The sequence below is a fragment of the Bos indicus genome, chromosome 18, assembly GCF_029378745.1.
Source record: "Bos indicus isolate NIAB-ARS_2022 breed Sahiwal x Tharparkar chromosome 18, NIAB-ARS_B.indTharparkar_mat_pri_1.0, whole genome shotgun sequence".
Lineage (NCBI taxonomy): Eukaryota > Metazoa > Chordata > Mammalia > Artiodactyla > Bovidae > Bos > Bos indicus.
In genome coordinates, this window is record NC_091777.1 from 52,070,336 (window position 1) to 52,084,371 (window position 14,036).

The 14,036-nt window shown below is 46.3% G+C and overlaps 1 long non-coding RNA gene across 1 annotated transcript in view; it reads left to right on the forward strand.

Annotated features, from left to right (window-relative positions):
* The window catches only part of LOC139177135 (uncharacterized), a 31,109-nt gene that overhangs the window by 14,504 nt on the left and 2,569 nt on the right, over positions 1-14,036 (forward strand). Inside the window, exon 2 of the long non-coding RNA XR_011561610.1 lies at positions 730-778. This is a non-coding gene — a long non-coding RNA (uncharacterized lncRNA). The remainder of the gene's footprint in view (positions 1-729; positions 779-14,036) is intronic.

Genomic DNA, 14,036 nt, shown 5'->3' on the forward strand with positions numbered 1-14,036 from the left:
TGAATGAACAGCTCTGCAGCAGAGTGAAGGGCGAGGTGCCAACAAGGAAGGAAGCGACAGGAAGCCAAGAGTTGTAAGCATTGAGAGTCTAATCCCTAGGGGAACAAAGAGGGGGCTAGACAGAGCCTTTGGGTGGTCCCAGCTCTGCTGCCTGAAAGAAGAGTTGCCTGATTGTCGCCTATTGTGGTCATGGCCTTAGGCTTCCCTGGTAGCTCAGTTGGTAAAGAATCTGCCTGCAATGCAGAAGACTGTCTGCAATGAAGGAGAGCTGGGTTTGACCCTTGGGTTTGGAAAATCCCCTGGAGAAGGAAATGGCAACCCACTCCAGCATTCTTGCCCCGGGGAAATCCCATGGGCAGGGGAGCATGGCAGGCTACAGTCCATGGGGTTGCAGGAGCTGGACAGGACTTAGAGACTAAACCACCAAATCCACAGGGGAATGAAGAGGTGGCTAGACAGAACCTTTGGGTGGTCCCAGCCCTGCTGCCTGCAAGAAGAGTTGCCTGATCCCTGCCTTTTATGGGCAGATTCTGGGCTTAGGCTAGGTTCTGGGCTGCAGAGATCAATGGGCATAGCCCCTACTGTACAAGTGTACACTCTAACTAACCAAAAGAAGATAGTAACAAATAGAAATCAGATGAGGTTTTCAAGATGTGTGGTATCGTGGGCTGAGATTACTGCTTCCATCACTGACAGCTAATGTTTATTCTTCCCCCATTTTCTTCTAAGTGCTCTGCACGTGGATTAACTCACTGACTCCTGACAACAGTCCTGGGAGGTAGGTTATTGTTACAAGTCCCCTGTCATGGTGAAGAATCAGAGGCACAGAGACAACACACACAGCTTGCCTGAGGTCTCACAGTAGGGACTCAGGAGCAGGCGCTCCAGCACGGCTGGTCTGGCTCTAGGACAGGTGCTCTGAAGTAATACAGCTTCTAGTAAGTCATGTGAAGACCACAGAGCTCTGTGACTTCACATTCACATGCCTTTGGGTCCACTTGCCCAGCCCTTTGCCTGGAAGACTCTTTCTTATAGACTCCGGTCAAGGGAGACTCCTTTGACATCTTGTCTGACTCCTGTGTATCCCGAGGTGGTCAGTGTCCTCAGAGCTTGACTAGCACTTTGCGTATGTTTTGTTAAACTGCTTCATGGTCTGTTTGTTGGGATATCTGACTCTTTGTGTTATAAGCTTCTGGAGAGGAAGTACCTTTTTATTTTGGAAAATTTCAAAAATAGTTGCAAAAATGAAAGCAATAATATAATGAATCTACTTATCGTGTAACCACAGCAGTGATCATTCTGTGGCCAGTCTTGCAGCATCTTTGCGGGGAGCGAGCTCCGCCCCTGGCAAAGGTCATGAGGAAGGAGGCTTGGCATACGCAAAGGCGGGATCAAGCCTCAGGAGTCTCCCTGGAAATTCTCGAGCAATCTACCCCCAAAACCAGAGTCTGCCTACTTTCTGCTTTGTGCTTTCACCTACACCTCTGACTTTACAGGGGGCTGTCCCCCACTACCTCTCTGAAAAAAGAGTTAGCTTACAGCTCCAGTTAATAATTCCTGGGTGTGACAGTGTTTCAACCTACAAAGTCCCTTGGAAGTCCTGTAGCCTGCCTGAATAGGTTTTTCTGGCCACATGTGATTGCTCAGAGCCTCCAAACTGTGAGAGGCATGAGATGTTCTAAACTGTCTGAATACAGATTCCTTTGAGCAGTTAAAAGATTGATTAGAAATTGTATTGGTGAAGGGATTTTCACTTGTTGGGCCAATGTTTGCTGCTAAGTCTCCATATCCCTTACCTGCTGTGTCCCTGGCAGTGTATTGATTAATATAATTGGTGTAAATAGTAGCTTTAATGTTTGTAACCTGGGACCCTTGAGTTAATTCTTTTTCTTGTTATAGCCCACCACACCTTTGCTCTGTAGGAATGCAACTTTATCTAATGCTTTTTGGAGGCTGGCGCCTGACTTTAGAATAATCACCTTTAGAGAAAAAGGCCTCCAGGCCAGAAGATGATGCAAATCACCTAAACTTTTGCATATGATAAGTTTGCAGGAAGAAAGCCTGGCTTACTGCATGACTCTACCCCTTCCCCCATTATCCTCTATGCATAACTTAAGGTATAAAAACTACTTTGGAAAATAAAGTGCGGGCCTTGTTCACCGAAACTTGGTCTCACCATGTCGTTCTTTCTCTTACCTTCTGGCTGAATTATTCAGCCTCTTTTCTCCACTGAATTTCCTCACTGAGCTATCCTTATTTCAGCCTCTTTTCTCCACTGAATTTCCTCACTGAGCTATCCTCATTCTATTACTCTTTATATCCTTAATTAACGTTTAATTAAGCAATTGTTTCCTGATCCTCGCCGACGCCGTCCCTGCTTCGAATTCCCTGGATCCACCAGGGCTAGACCCCGGCACATCTATACTTCCTCTCCAACCTAGATTTGTTTTTTTTTGTCATTTTATTTTTGGCTGTACTGGGTCTTTGTCGCTGTGTGCACATTTTCTCTAGTTGCGGCGGGCAGGGGCTACTCTTCAGTGGGGTGCATGGGCTTCTCATTGCGGTGGCTTCTCTTGTCACAGACCGCAGGCTGTAGGCGCACAGCCTTCAGTGGTAGCAGCACACAGCTCAGTATTGAGGCTCACAGGCATTAGAGCACAGGCTCAGTAGTTGTGGTGCATGGGCTTAGTTGCCCCTCAGCGTGGGGGATCTTCCTGGACAAGGGATAGAACCCATGACCCCTGCATTGGCAGACAGATTCTTAACCAGTAGACCACTAGGGAAGTCCCAACCGGCATTGTTTAGAAACAAATCCCAGATATCACATCACTGCCTCTGTAAATATTTCATTTGTGTTACTAAAATAGAAGGGGTTTTTAAAAAACAATCCTAGTATCATTGTCCCACTAAAAAGTTATATTTTGTTAAGTATCATAAAGTATTCAATGTTTGAATTTTAGCAATTTTCTCACAATTTTTCCCTTCCCGTCTCATTCTTCTTTATTCCTTCATTTCCTCTATATCTCCCCTCCCTGTTTTAGAGTCGAATTTTTTTGAATAAAGATGCAAATAAGGGCTTTATTTTATAATCATCACATGGTTCTCAGCAAGTGGCTTAGTGCTTGTCACATAGTAAATCCTCAGTAAATGATGCTGAATGAACGAATCAGCAGAAGTCTATAACAAATCCTGGTTGAATTACTGCAGCCTTACTGTCGCTTTTGGTTGGTTTGTCGGGATGGCTTTTGGTTTCTGATGCCTTTAGTTAGGAGTTAACTTCAGTGCTAGCTACTCTCAGTGCCTGTGACCACTACTAAAGGTCTGAGAGCAATGTATGCACCTGTGACTCAGATTTACAGGTGAGCAGGGAAGGGGCCCTAGCTTTCTTATCTCTGTTTTTTGTCTTCAGTGTCTTGTAACATCAACTTGAGTTTGGACTGACCAGGTTTGGCATTTTTGCTTCTGTAGAACAGAGACCCTGAAGGAGCTCCCTGAGAACAAGAACAGCTTCCATATGGTGCTGTTGTAAGCAGCATTCTAGGATGGAACCTCAAGACTTACTCCTAATCCCTGGACTGAGAACATGTGATGAGTAATCCTGTGGGTAATTGTGTTAAGGGATTTTGCAGATATACTGTAAGTAGGGTCACTCATCAATTTACTTTGAATTTAACAAAAAGAGATGTGATCTAAGTGGGCTTAATGTAATCACAGGAGCACTTTGAAAACAGACTGTTTTTTTTCAGCTGGCCTCCGAAAAGAAATCAGTGAGATTAGAAGTTTAAGAGGGATTGGGTTTAAGGGATGTTCTCTGAGTTATACTTCTCTGAGTCACTGAGATAGAGGGAGCCTCATGCCTAGGACCTGAGAAGGTCTTCTAGGAGCTAAGAGTGTTTGTACTATGAAAATGCAGAGTTGCCTTATGGCCTCAGAACAGGCTGTTCCTAAGCTGATGTGACTTCTAGTGAAGGAGGTGGCAGGTGGTGGGCGGGTTGGGGGCCCATGATTAAGACTTAAGGATTTCGCTTCCCTCAGTCTGTGGTCCAGACCCCAGTGCATTAGACCGAGGTGGTGGTGGGGCAGGGTGGGGGGGTTGAGGGGAGGCCTCAGTGCACTTCTGAAGATTTCTGCCAGTTCGCAAGGCCTGAGTTTTGCCCAGGTGTGTCTCACAGGTGTGTGTCTTGGCAGCAGGCTCCAGAGGCAGGAGGGGCTGAAGCCCACAGCACCCAGAGCAGCAGAGACAGGGAAAGTCTCACCACAGGAGATGCCCGCATCCATAACAGAGGCAGGAGGGGGAAGGAGGCAGGATGAGGAAAGGGCTCCTGGAAGCTCGGCCATCTCACGGCTGCCTGGCTTCTGTGGCCTCGGAGGGGCCATGTCTCCAGGGACTCTTACATGACTAGGAAGGTTGTGAGGACCTGTGCCAAACTGAGGGTGGGGACTGAGATCACCTCTCATATTTCAGAAAGTAGGGATTCCCTGGTCGGTCAGGGCACGTGGTGGAACAAACCAGCTCTCACTCAGTTCCAATCTGGCCTTTCGGCACTCAGATATTTTTGAAGGCTTTGGAAATGTAAAAAGGACTGATGGTTATGTTGTGTGTTATAACTTCCCACCTTTTCATGGTTGCAGCTTTCTGGGTACCAGGTGTGACAGGTATGAATATGCCTCTCAGGTGTCTTAGGTATGAATATGCCTCTCAGGTATCTTGGGGTGGGGATTTACTGATGGAAGGCCTTCTGAATTCACTGCCCCTTTGCAGAGAGGAAACACTTCACACCGGCTCCCAGTAGGGATTCCCAGTAGTGAATTCAATCTCAATTCTGAGAAACGATCTTTCTCCACGGATCTTCCCTGCCCTACCAGGGAATCCTGGGTTTCCAAACGAATCTCTACCTCTAGAATTTTTAGTGTCCCAGCCTCAGTTTGGGATAAGTCTTCACACCCTGCCTAGCCATGTAAGATTCCCTGGAGACAAAGTCCCTCCCGGGAGAGACACTCACCATATTTCTATACATAAACAGTGAACAGTATGAAAAGGAAAATTTCAAAATTCCATGTACAATAGCATCAATAAGAATAAAATACTTAGGAATTAACTTAACAAGGTAAGTGACAGACTTGTACACAGAAAAACTAAAAAACAACTTTTAAAAAGGAGAACACATAGCAACAGAAATTAAGAAGACATAAATAAGTGGAAAGATATTCTGTGCTCATGTACTAGGAGACTTGATATTTTTAGATGACAATACTAATGAAAATGTAGTGGATGTATATGGGTAATGATTCCCTGCCCAGGGACTGAACCTGGTTAGCCAGCATCTGTGGGATCATGGAAAAAGCAAGAGAGTTCCAGAAAAACATCTATTTCTGCTTTATTGACTATGCCAAAGCCTTTGACTCTGTGAAAGTGAAGTCGTGTCCGACTCTTTGCGACCCCTTGGACCACCAGGCTCCTCCGTCCATGGGATTTTCCAGGCAAGAGTACTAGAGTGGGTTGCCATTTCCTTCTCCAGGAGATCTTCCCGACCCAGGGATTGAACCCAGGTCTCTTGCATTGTAGGCAGACGCTTTACCATCTGAGCCACTGTGTGGATCACAATAAACTGTAGAAAATTCTTTAAGAGATGGGAATACCAGACCACCTGACCTGCCACTTGAGAAACCTGTATACAGGTCAGGGAGCAACAGTTAGAACTGGACATGGAACAACAGACTGGTTCCAAATAGGAAAAGGAGTACGTCAAGGCTGTATACAGTCACCCTGCTTATATAACTTATATGCAGAGTACATCATGAGAAACGCTGGGCTGGAGGAAGCACAAGCTGGAATCAAGATTGCCAGGAGAAATATCAATAACCTCAGATATGCAGATGACACCACCCTAATGGCAGAAAGTGAAGAAGAACTAAAAAGCTTCCTGATGAAAGTGAAAGAGGAGAGTGAAAAAGTTGGCTTAAAGCTCAACATTCAGAAAACTAAGATCATGGCATCCGGTCCCATCACTTGATGGCAAATAGATGGGGAAACAGTGGAAACAGTGGCTGACTTTATTTTTCTGGGCTCCAAAATCAGTGCAGATGGTGATTGCAGCCATGAAATTAAAAGACGCTTACTCCTTGGAAGAAATGTTATGACCAACCTAGACAGCATATTAAAAAGCAGAGACATTATTTTGCCAACAAAGGTCTGTCTAGTCAAGGCTATGGTTTTTCCAGTAGTCATGTATGGATGTGAGAGTTGGACTATAAAGAAAGCTGAGCACAGAACAATTGATGCTTTTGAACTGTGGTATTGGAGAAGACTCTTGAGAGTCCCTTGGACTGCAAGGAGATCCAACCAGTCCATCCTAAAGGAGATCAGTCCTGGGTGTTCATTGGAAGGACTGATGTTGAAGCTGAAACTCCAGTACTTTGGCCACCTGATGTGAAGAGCTGACTCATTTGAAAAGACCCTGATGCTGGGAAAGATTGAGGGCAGAAGAAGGGGACGACAGAGGATGAGACGGTTGGATGGCATCACTGACACAATGGACATGGGTTTGGGTGGACTCCGGGAGTTGTTGATGGACAGGGAGGCCTGGCGTGCTGCTGTTCATGGGGTCACAAAGAGTCGGACACGACTGAGCGACTGAACTGAACTGAACTGAATGAAAACCAGGAATCCTAGTCGTGAGGCCACCAGGGGCTAGAGGCAAGGTTCCCCTGGCTTTACCCCCCACTGAAAGCAAGAATGTTTCAAGGAGGCAAAAACTGAAAACAATAACAAATTTTATTAGAGACACAGCATAATATGTGGGAGAGCACACAGAGAAGCAGTTTGCTTATTCAAGATAGAAGCAAGGCAGAAATACACTCCCAGAGAAGAATGTGGGTGTCCTGAATGAGAAGCACAGTTAAGACATGATTTAAATCAGTCATCCAGGACAGTCCTTCCAGGTCTTTGTTTACCTTTGGCCAGTTATATAACTTCTTTTTCCACATCAGACCTGTCCTAGGAGCCACCCCAAGTCACATGGGTAACTTTGCTGAGATGGATCCCACCACAGAGGCATGTCCACATGTATTGGGTGACGAGCCCCCCTCCCTTTTTGACTCCCAAGGAGCCTTCCTACACAGGTACATACAGGGAAGTTTTCCTTGACCTCAGGAGTGGTCGTCTTATCTCTTTACTTCAGCAGAGCTCAGCTCCTGCCACTAGCTCTATCCTCAGAGTGTCTGGATGAGAACCAAGCTTCGATTTTACTCCACTGGACAGACACCAGCAGTTCGGATCAGGGGCCCATCCATCTCCTACATCAACCTTGGTAAAAGCAATTTTAGAGGAAGAAGAGAAAGAAAGAAAGCATGAAGGAGTGAGTGAAAGGTGAAAAAATAGAAAAAAAAAATTCTGGGCTTCCCTGGTGGTCCAGTGGTTAACAATCTGCCTGCCAACTCAGGGAATGGGAATTTGATCCCTGGTTTGGGAAGATCCCACATGCCTCGGGGCAACTAAGTCCATGGGCCACAACTCCTGAGCCAGCACTCTAGAGCCCATGCTCTGTAACTAGACAAGCCACTGCAATAAGCCTGTGCACTGCAGTGAAGAGCAGCCCCCCTGTGCTCCACAACAAGAGAAAGCCACAAGCAATGAAGACCCAGGGCAGCCAAAAAATAAAAGAGTCCAGATAGTTGAAGATGCTTGACCCAGAAGGGAAGAAGCAGTGAATGGGATGGAAGATCAAGGAAGTGAGTTTTTTTCAGCAGATTGCTTTAGAGGATGTGGGGGGTGGGGGACAAAGCAGATGCAGAGGGGGAAGTTGAAGGCTGGCAGGGCACAGACAGTAACCCCACGAAACCATGAAACCACATCTCTGGATGTGAATGTCCACTTGGCGAATGACTATTGTAGATTCTTTAAAGTTTGAGTTCGCAGTGTAGAGAGAACTGGGGTTTAGGGTCAGGGTTAGGGCTTAGCCTGGTCAGGATCAGGAACTGATTGTGAGAAGATGCTGATAGTCAGAATGTGGGCTTGACCTGGGATCAGAGTTAAGAATCAGTCTGGTTCTGGGATCAGATTAGAGGTTGATGTCCAAAAGAGAGAGGCTGATCTTTAGATATCACAAACCTAAACCTCATTCTGTCTCTAGTATTTTCCCTCCTTCTCCATTCTGTCGCAATTTTTCTTTTGGTTTTATCTTTCATTTCTCTCCCTCCCCTTCTTTCTCTCTTTTCTCTCCTCTCTTTTTCTTAATCCCTCTTCTTTCTCCTCCACCTTTGCAACTCAAACTAGAAGAATTTAAACAGCTTGAAAAGTTGATTCTTTGCCAACTGAAATTGACTTTAGTTCCAACAGGAATAATTTAGAAACCAAAGGAGCATTAGTTGGTTCAAGGCTCTACAAATAAATAAGTAAAATCTAAATTCCAATACTTGTTTTTTAACCCACTGTTGAGTTTTTGTAATGAATCAGGAACTTCTGACTGATTTTTTTTTTTTTTTTTTAGACTAGAATAAAACAAGCTTTACTCAGTGCCAAAGAATGGAGAAGCTGGAACTGGTACACAAATTAACTTCTCTGAAATTGATTTTTAAAATCTTGTAACCTTGTTTCACAAATATCCTTGGGCAAAAGCCTTAACTTTCTGTAAGAGGAAATCAGACTTGGCTAATACTCAACAGGTTCTGAAAAAGTACAATTGCAAGTTGATAAATGCAGATACATTTTAATATCAAACAGTAGGGATAGTAAGCCATCGGCCATATAGGAAGTAGCCATAAATTAGAAAAAAGAACAAACCATTTAAACTACAAAAGAGTTATACTAGAAACCTCCCCCCTGGAAATATTAAAGTGTTCTTCTAAGTAACTCCTGGGTGATTCTATTCAGAAAATAATGACTGTAAGAATGTTTATGTTTCAAACCCAGTATATTACAACATGGAACATCTTACAGAGTCTAATAGAATCACAGTGCAGAACTTGTTTTGGAGAAAATTCATGCCTTCTTCTGAAGATTGCAATCAGACATTTGGAAAGGGGCGTTAGGTTTGTTGTTATTGTTGTTTAGTCACTAAGTCATATCTGATTCTTTTAAGACCCCCTGACTGTAGCCTGCCAGGCTCCTCTATCCATGGGATTTCCCAGGCAAGAATACTAGAGCTGGTTGCCATTTCCTTTTCCAGGGGATCTTCCTGGCCCAGGGATTAAACCTGCATCTCCTACATTGGCAGGCAGATTCTTTACCAGTGAGCCATCTAGGCTTATTCTGGGCCCCAGTGGAGGCTGAATGCCTGGTGCACTGGAAATGCTAATCCCAGTATGAAGGTATTAGGAGCTGGGGTCCTTGGGAGGTCATAAGATCATGAGGGTGGAACTCTAATGCTGGGATTAGTGCCCATATTCATCAAAATTCTTCAGAGAAACAGAATCAATAGGGCATAAACAGATATGTGTGTGTGTGTGTTAGTCACTCAGTTGTGTCAACTCTTTGTGACTCCATGGACTGTAGCCCACCAGGCTCCTCTGTCCATGAAATTTCCCAGGCTTCTCCAGGGGATCTTCCAGAACCCAGGGATCAAACCTGGGTCTCCTGCATTGCAGGTGGGTTCTTTACCATCTGAGCCACCAGGGAAGCCCAAACAGATATATAGAAACATATGTAGATATATTATGAAGAATTGGTTCATGAGATTATGGAAGCTAGGAATTCCCAGGATCTACTGTCTGTAAGCTGGAGGCCCAGAAAATTTGGCAGTACAGTTGAAACTTCAAGCCTGTTAACTTGGGGAACAAGCAGTCTAAGTCCCTGTCTAAGGTAAAAGCCCTGATATAAGAAGGCCCGATAAGACTGAAGGCGGGAGGAGAAGGGGAGGACAGAGGATGAGCTGGTTGGATGGCATCACCGACATGATGGACATGAGTTTGAGTAAACTTCAGGAGTTGGTGATGAACAGGGAGGCCTGGCACGCTGCAGTGTATGGGGTCGCAAAGAGTTGGACACATCTGAGTGACTGAACTGAAATGAACTGCTGTCCCAGGGGAGGATACGGTGATGTCTCAGCTCAAGCAGAGAGCAAATTCTTCCTTCTGTTACCTATTTGTTCTACTCAGGCCCTCAGTGAACTAGAAGTCCACTTGCTTCTACAAGGGCCATCTTTATTCATCTTTAAAAGACACTTGCTCCTTGGAAGAAAGGCTATGACAAACCTAGACAGCAAAATTAAAAAGCAGAGACATCACTTTGCCCACAAACATCTGTATAGTCAAAACTATGGTTTTTCCAGCAGTCATGTTAGAATGTGAGAGTTGGGCCATAAAGAAGATTGAGTGCTGAAGAACTGATACTTCGAACTGTGGTGTTGGAGAAGACCCTTGAGAGTCCCTTGGACAGCAAGGAGATCCAACCAGTCAATCCTAAGGGAAATCAACCCTGAATATTCATTGGAAGGACTGATGCTGAAGCTGAAGCTCCAATACTGTGGCCACCTGATGAGAAGAGCCGACTAATTAGAGAAAACCCTGGTGCTGGGAAAGATTGAAGGCAGGAGGTGAAGGGGACAATGGAGGACAAGATGGTTGGATGGAATCACCGACTCAATGGACATGAGTTTGAGCAAGCTCCAGGAGATGGTGAAGGACAGGGAAGCCTAGTGTGCTGCAGTCCATGGGGTCGCAAAAAGTTGGACATGACAGTGACTGAACAACAACAAAAATCTGTATTCAGTACACCAATTCAAATGCTATTGTCTCCTGGAAACACCCTTACAGAAACACCCAAAAATCATGTTTTACCAGCTATCTGGGAACCCCTTAGATGTGGCAAGTTGAACATTAATTACCACAGTGCCCTTTTATGAGGAAGGCAGAGCTAGTTGGCTCTCCTCCAGCCATGTGAGGATGCAATGAGAAATCTACCATCTGCAGTCCAGAAAAAGGTCCCCGCCAGAACCTGATCACATTAGCACCCTAAGCACTTCCGGCCCCCAAAACTGTAAGAAAAATTCTATTCTTTAAAAAAAAAAATTTGATTTATTTAATTTTCGCTTTGCTGGGTCTTCATTGCTGCAGGTGGGCTTACTCTAGTTGCTGTGAGCCAGGGCTACTCATTGTTACAGTGGGCAGGCTTCTCACTGAAGTGACTTCTCTTGTGGAGCACAGGCTCTAGGTGCACAGGCTTCAGCAGTTGTGGCAACATTGGCTTAGTTGCCTCACAGCTTCTGGAATCTTCCTGAACTAGGGATTGAACCCCATCCCCTGCACTGGCAGGTGGAGTCTTAATCTTGGGATCACCAGAGATCCTCCCATGAAGTATTGCTTCCAACTAGAGGATGTATTTTAAGGCAAAGGAACTGAGGCAGTTAACTCCCCGCATGGAGCTCACTGACTTCCAGGTGCCCCACTATACAGACACAGTTGGCTTATCAGAAGGGTCGAATGGCCATGATGGCTTTTGAAGGCACCAGGTAGAGAAGGTACCTTGCCACCCAACAGGAGATGCTCTAGGTCTCAAACTGGCCAGTCTATCGTGTCACCTGCCCTAGAGCCAGAATGCAGGGGTCCATGACACAGGGGAGGATAAGGGAGTGTCCCCGCCCGTCAGTACACATGACAACCCACTTAAAGCATTTTTGCTCCTGGTCTCTGTGACCTTGGGCTTGGTGTGGGTGAGAAACCCAATCAGAGCTCTAATCAACCAGAAGCCAGGACTGCCCCCATGTGTTCATTGTGCTGCTGAAACAAGAGGCGGAGAAGACAACCAGAGGGACCGTGACCACCAGAGGGAGACTGGTTTGCCAGGTCAAGAAGGACTATGTTTGGAAGCCAGGGGATGCATTGTGGGTAATACTGACTCGCCGGTGGCCCTGTTCAGCAGAAAGTGGCCAAAAGCCAATAAAGACAAGACTATTGAACACTTACTTCCTTTAGGAATGAAACCTTGTGTCTCAACGATGTCCAGAGGAGGTGTTGGCAGGTGGTAAGAGAACGTAGAAGGGGTGGTAGAAGCAGGCGGCTCTCATTACCACCAGCCGCACAGTCAGGGCCTTTGCAGCTCTGTTATAGGTTTTCCCCCATCTTCCTCTGACTGTGGTTCATGAAGAACTGACCATCTAAAGCTGTGGGCGTGTGACGCCTTGCCATTAGCACAAGGCAGTTCTATGATTAAGTACCAGACGGGAATTGTGTGTCTTCTGTATTGCGGACTCAAGGGGTGGGTTGTGTGGTTTCCTTTTTCACATTCATTCTCTCCCCTTCTCCCCCTGCCCTGTGCTGTGGGGACTGTTAGTGGGATCTCCCACCTTCCAGCTGGGTTCGGTCGATGGGGAGCCCCAGCAGGAGACCACAGGGAGGACACTGAGTGAAGTTGGGGTGTTAATTCCCCAGCTCCCTCCCTGTACTGTTGCGGTTGGCTGTGTGAATTTTTCAGCCTGAAGTTGGAGCTCCTGTCAAATAGCCATCTCCAGAGCGGGTTCTCTGAGTCTCTGTTTGCAACCCCTCTGTGTTGCAGTAAAGCAGCAACAGAAACACAGTGCTATCAGAACCAGGAAACTGCTCTAACCCTTATGTCTCCAAAACAGTCTCATGCTTTTGCAAATTGTCTCATTTAAAATCTCTTTTCAAGTTATGCAGGTGGAATGGGTCCCCATTTGAGCTGGGGCCCTGACTGCTAGGGAGAATCTGTATTGAAGTATACCTTCACCTCCGAGGTCACGGTCATGGGCACATACTTTTGACCGTAGCACCCTGGGGTGCTAGTGGTTAAAGAAAACAAAAACAAAAAAAACCCCGCCTGCTGATGCAGGAGACTAAGAAATGCAAGTTGGATCCCTGGGTCAGGACCATCCCCTGGAGAAGGGCATGGCAACCCACTCCAGTATTCTTGCCTGGAAAATCCCATGGACAGAAGAGCCTGGTGGGCTGCAGTCTATGGGGTCACACAGAATTGGACACGACTGAGCGACTAACACTTTCAGATTTTCACTTTCACTTTTCACAAAAGGGCAGAAATGAGTTCCAGGCAGAGGACCCAGAATGTGCAAAGGCCAGGGGGTAAGACAGTTGAGTCAAGTAAAGTTCAACTAACTCACTTGGGTGATTAAATGAGCTAAGACACCTGAAGTACCCTGTACACAGTGAGTGCTACGTAAAAGCCAGCAGGTATAATTATTGCACACCGGAGAAGGCAGTGGCACCCCACTCCAGTACTCTTGCCTGGAAAATCTCATGGGCGGAGGAGCCTGGTGGGCTGCAGTCCATGGGGTCGTTAAGAGTCAGACACGACTGAGCGACTTCACTTTCACTTTTCACTTTCATGCATTGGAGAAGGAAATGGCAACCCACTCCAGTGTTCTTGCCTGGAGAATCCCAGGGACGGGGGAGCCTGGTGGGCTGCCGTCTATGGGGTCACACAGAGTCGGACACGACTGAAGCGACTTAGCAGCAGCAGCAGCAGTGTGCACACATCCAGGGTATACCAACTTGGGCGTATTAGTGGTGGAGTAATATTCTCTCCTCCTGACAACACAGGCAATCCATAACCTCAAGCCTTGATTACAGCTCTGCTGCTGCTGCTGCTGCATTGCTTCAGTCATGTCCGACTCTGTATGACCCCATAGACAGAAGCCCATCAGGCTCCCCCGTCCCTGGGATTCTCAAGGCAAGAACACTGGAGTGAGTTGCCATTTCCTTCTCCAATGCATAAAAGTGAAGAGTGAAAGTGAAGTCACTCAGTCGTGTCCGACTCTTAGTGACCCCATGGACTGCAGCCCACCAGGCTCCTCTGTCCATGGGATTTTCCGGGCAAGAGTACTGGAGTGGGGTGCCATTGCCTTCTCCAATTACGGCTCTAGTGAGCTGTAATGGACAGGCAAGAAACCACACACATTTGAAGTATATAGTTCAATGAATTTTCATGTGCACACACACTCTGTAAGGTCATCAACACAGTTCAGATAGTGAATGTATCCATTCCACCCAAGTTTCCACATGGGGACTTCCACCTGGGGACATCCTGGCTGGCCCCATGGTGAAGAATCTGCCTTGAAATGCAGGGA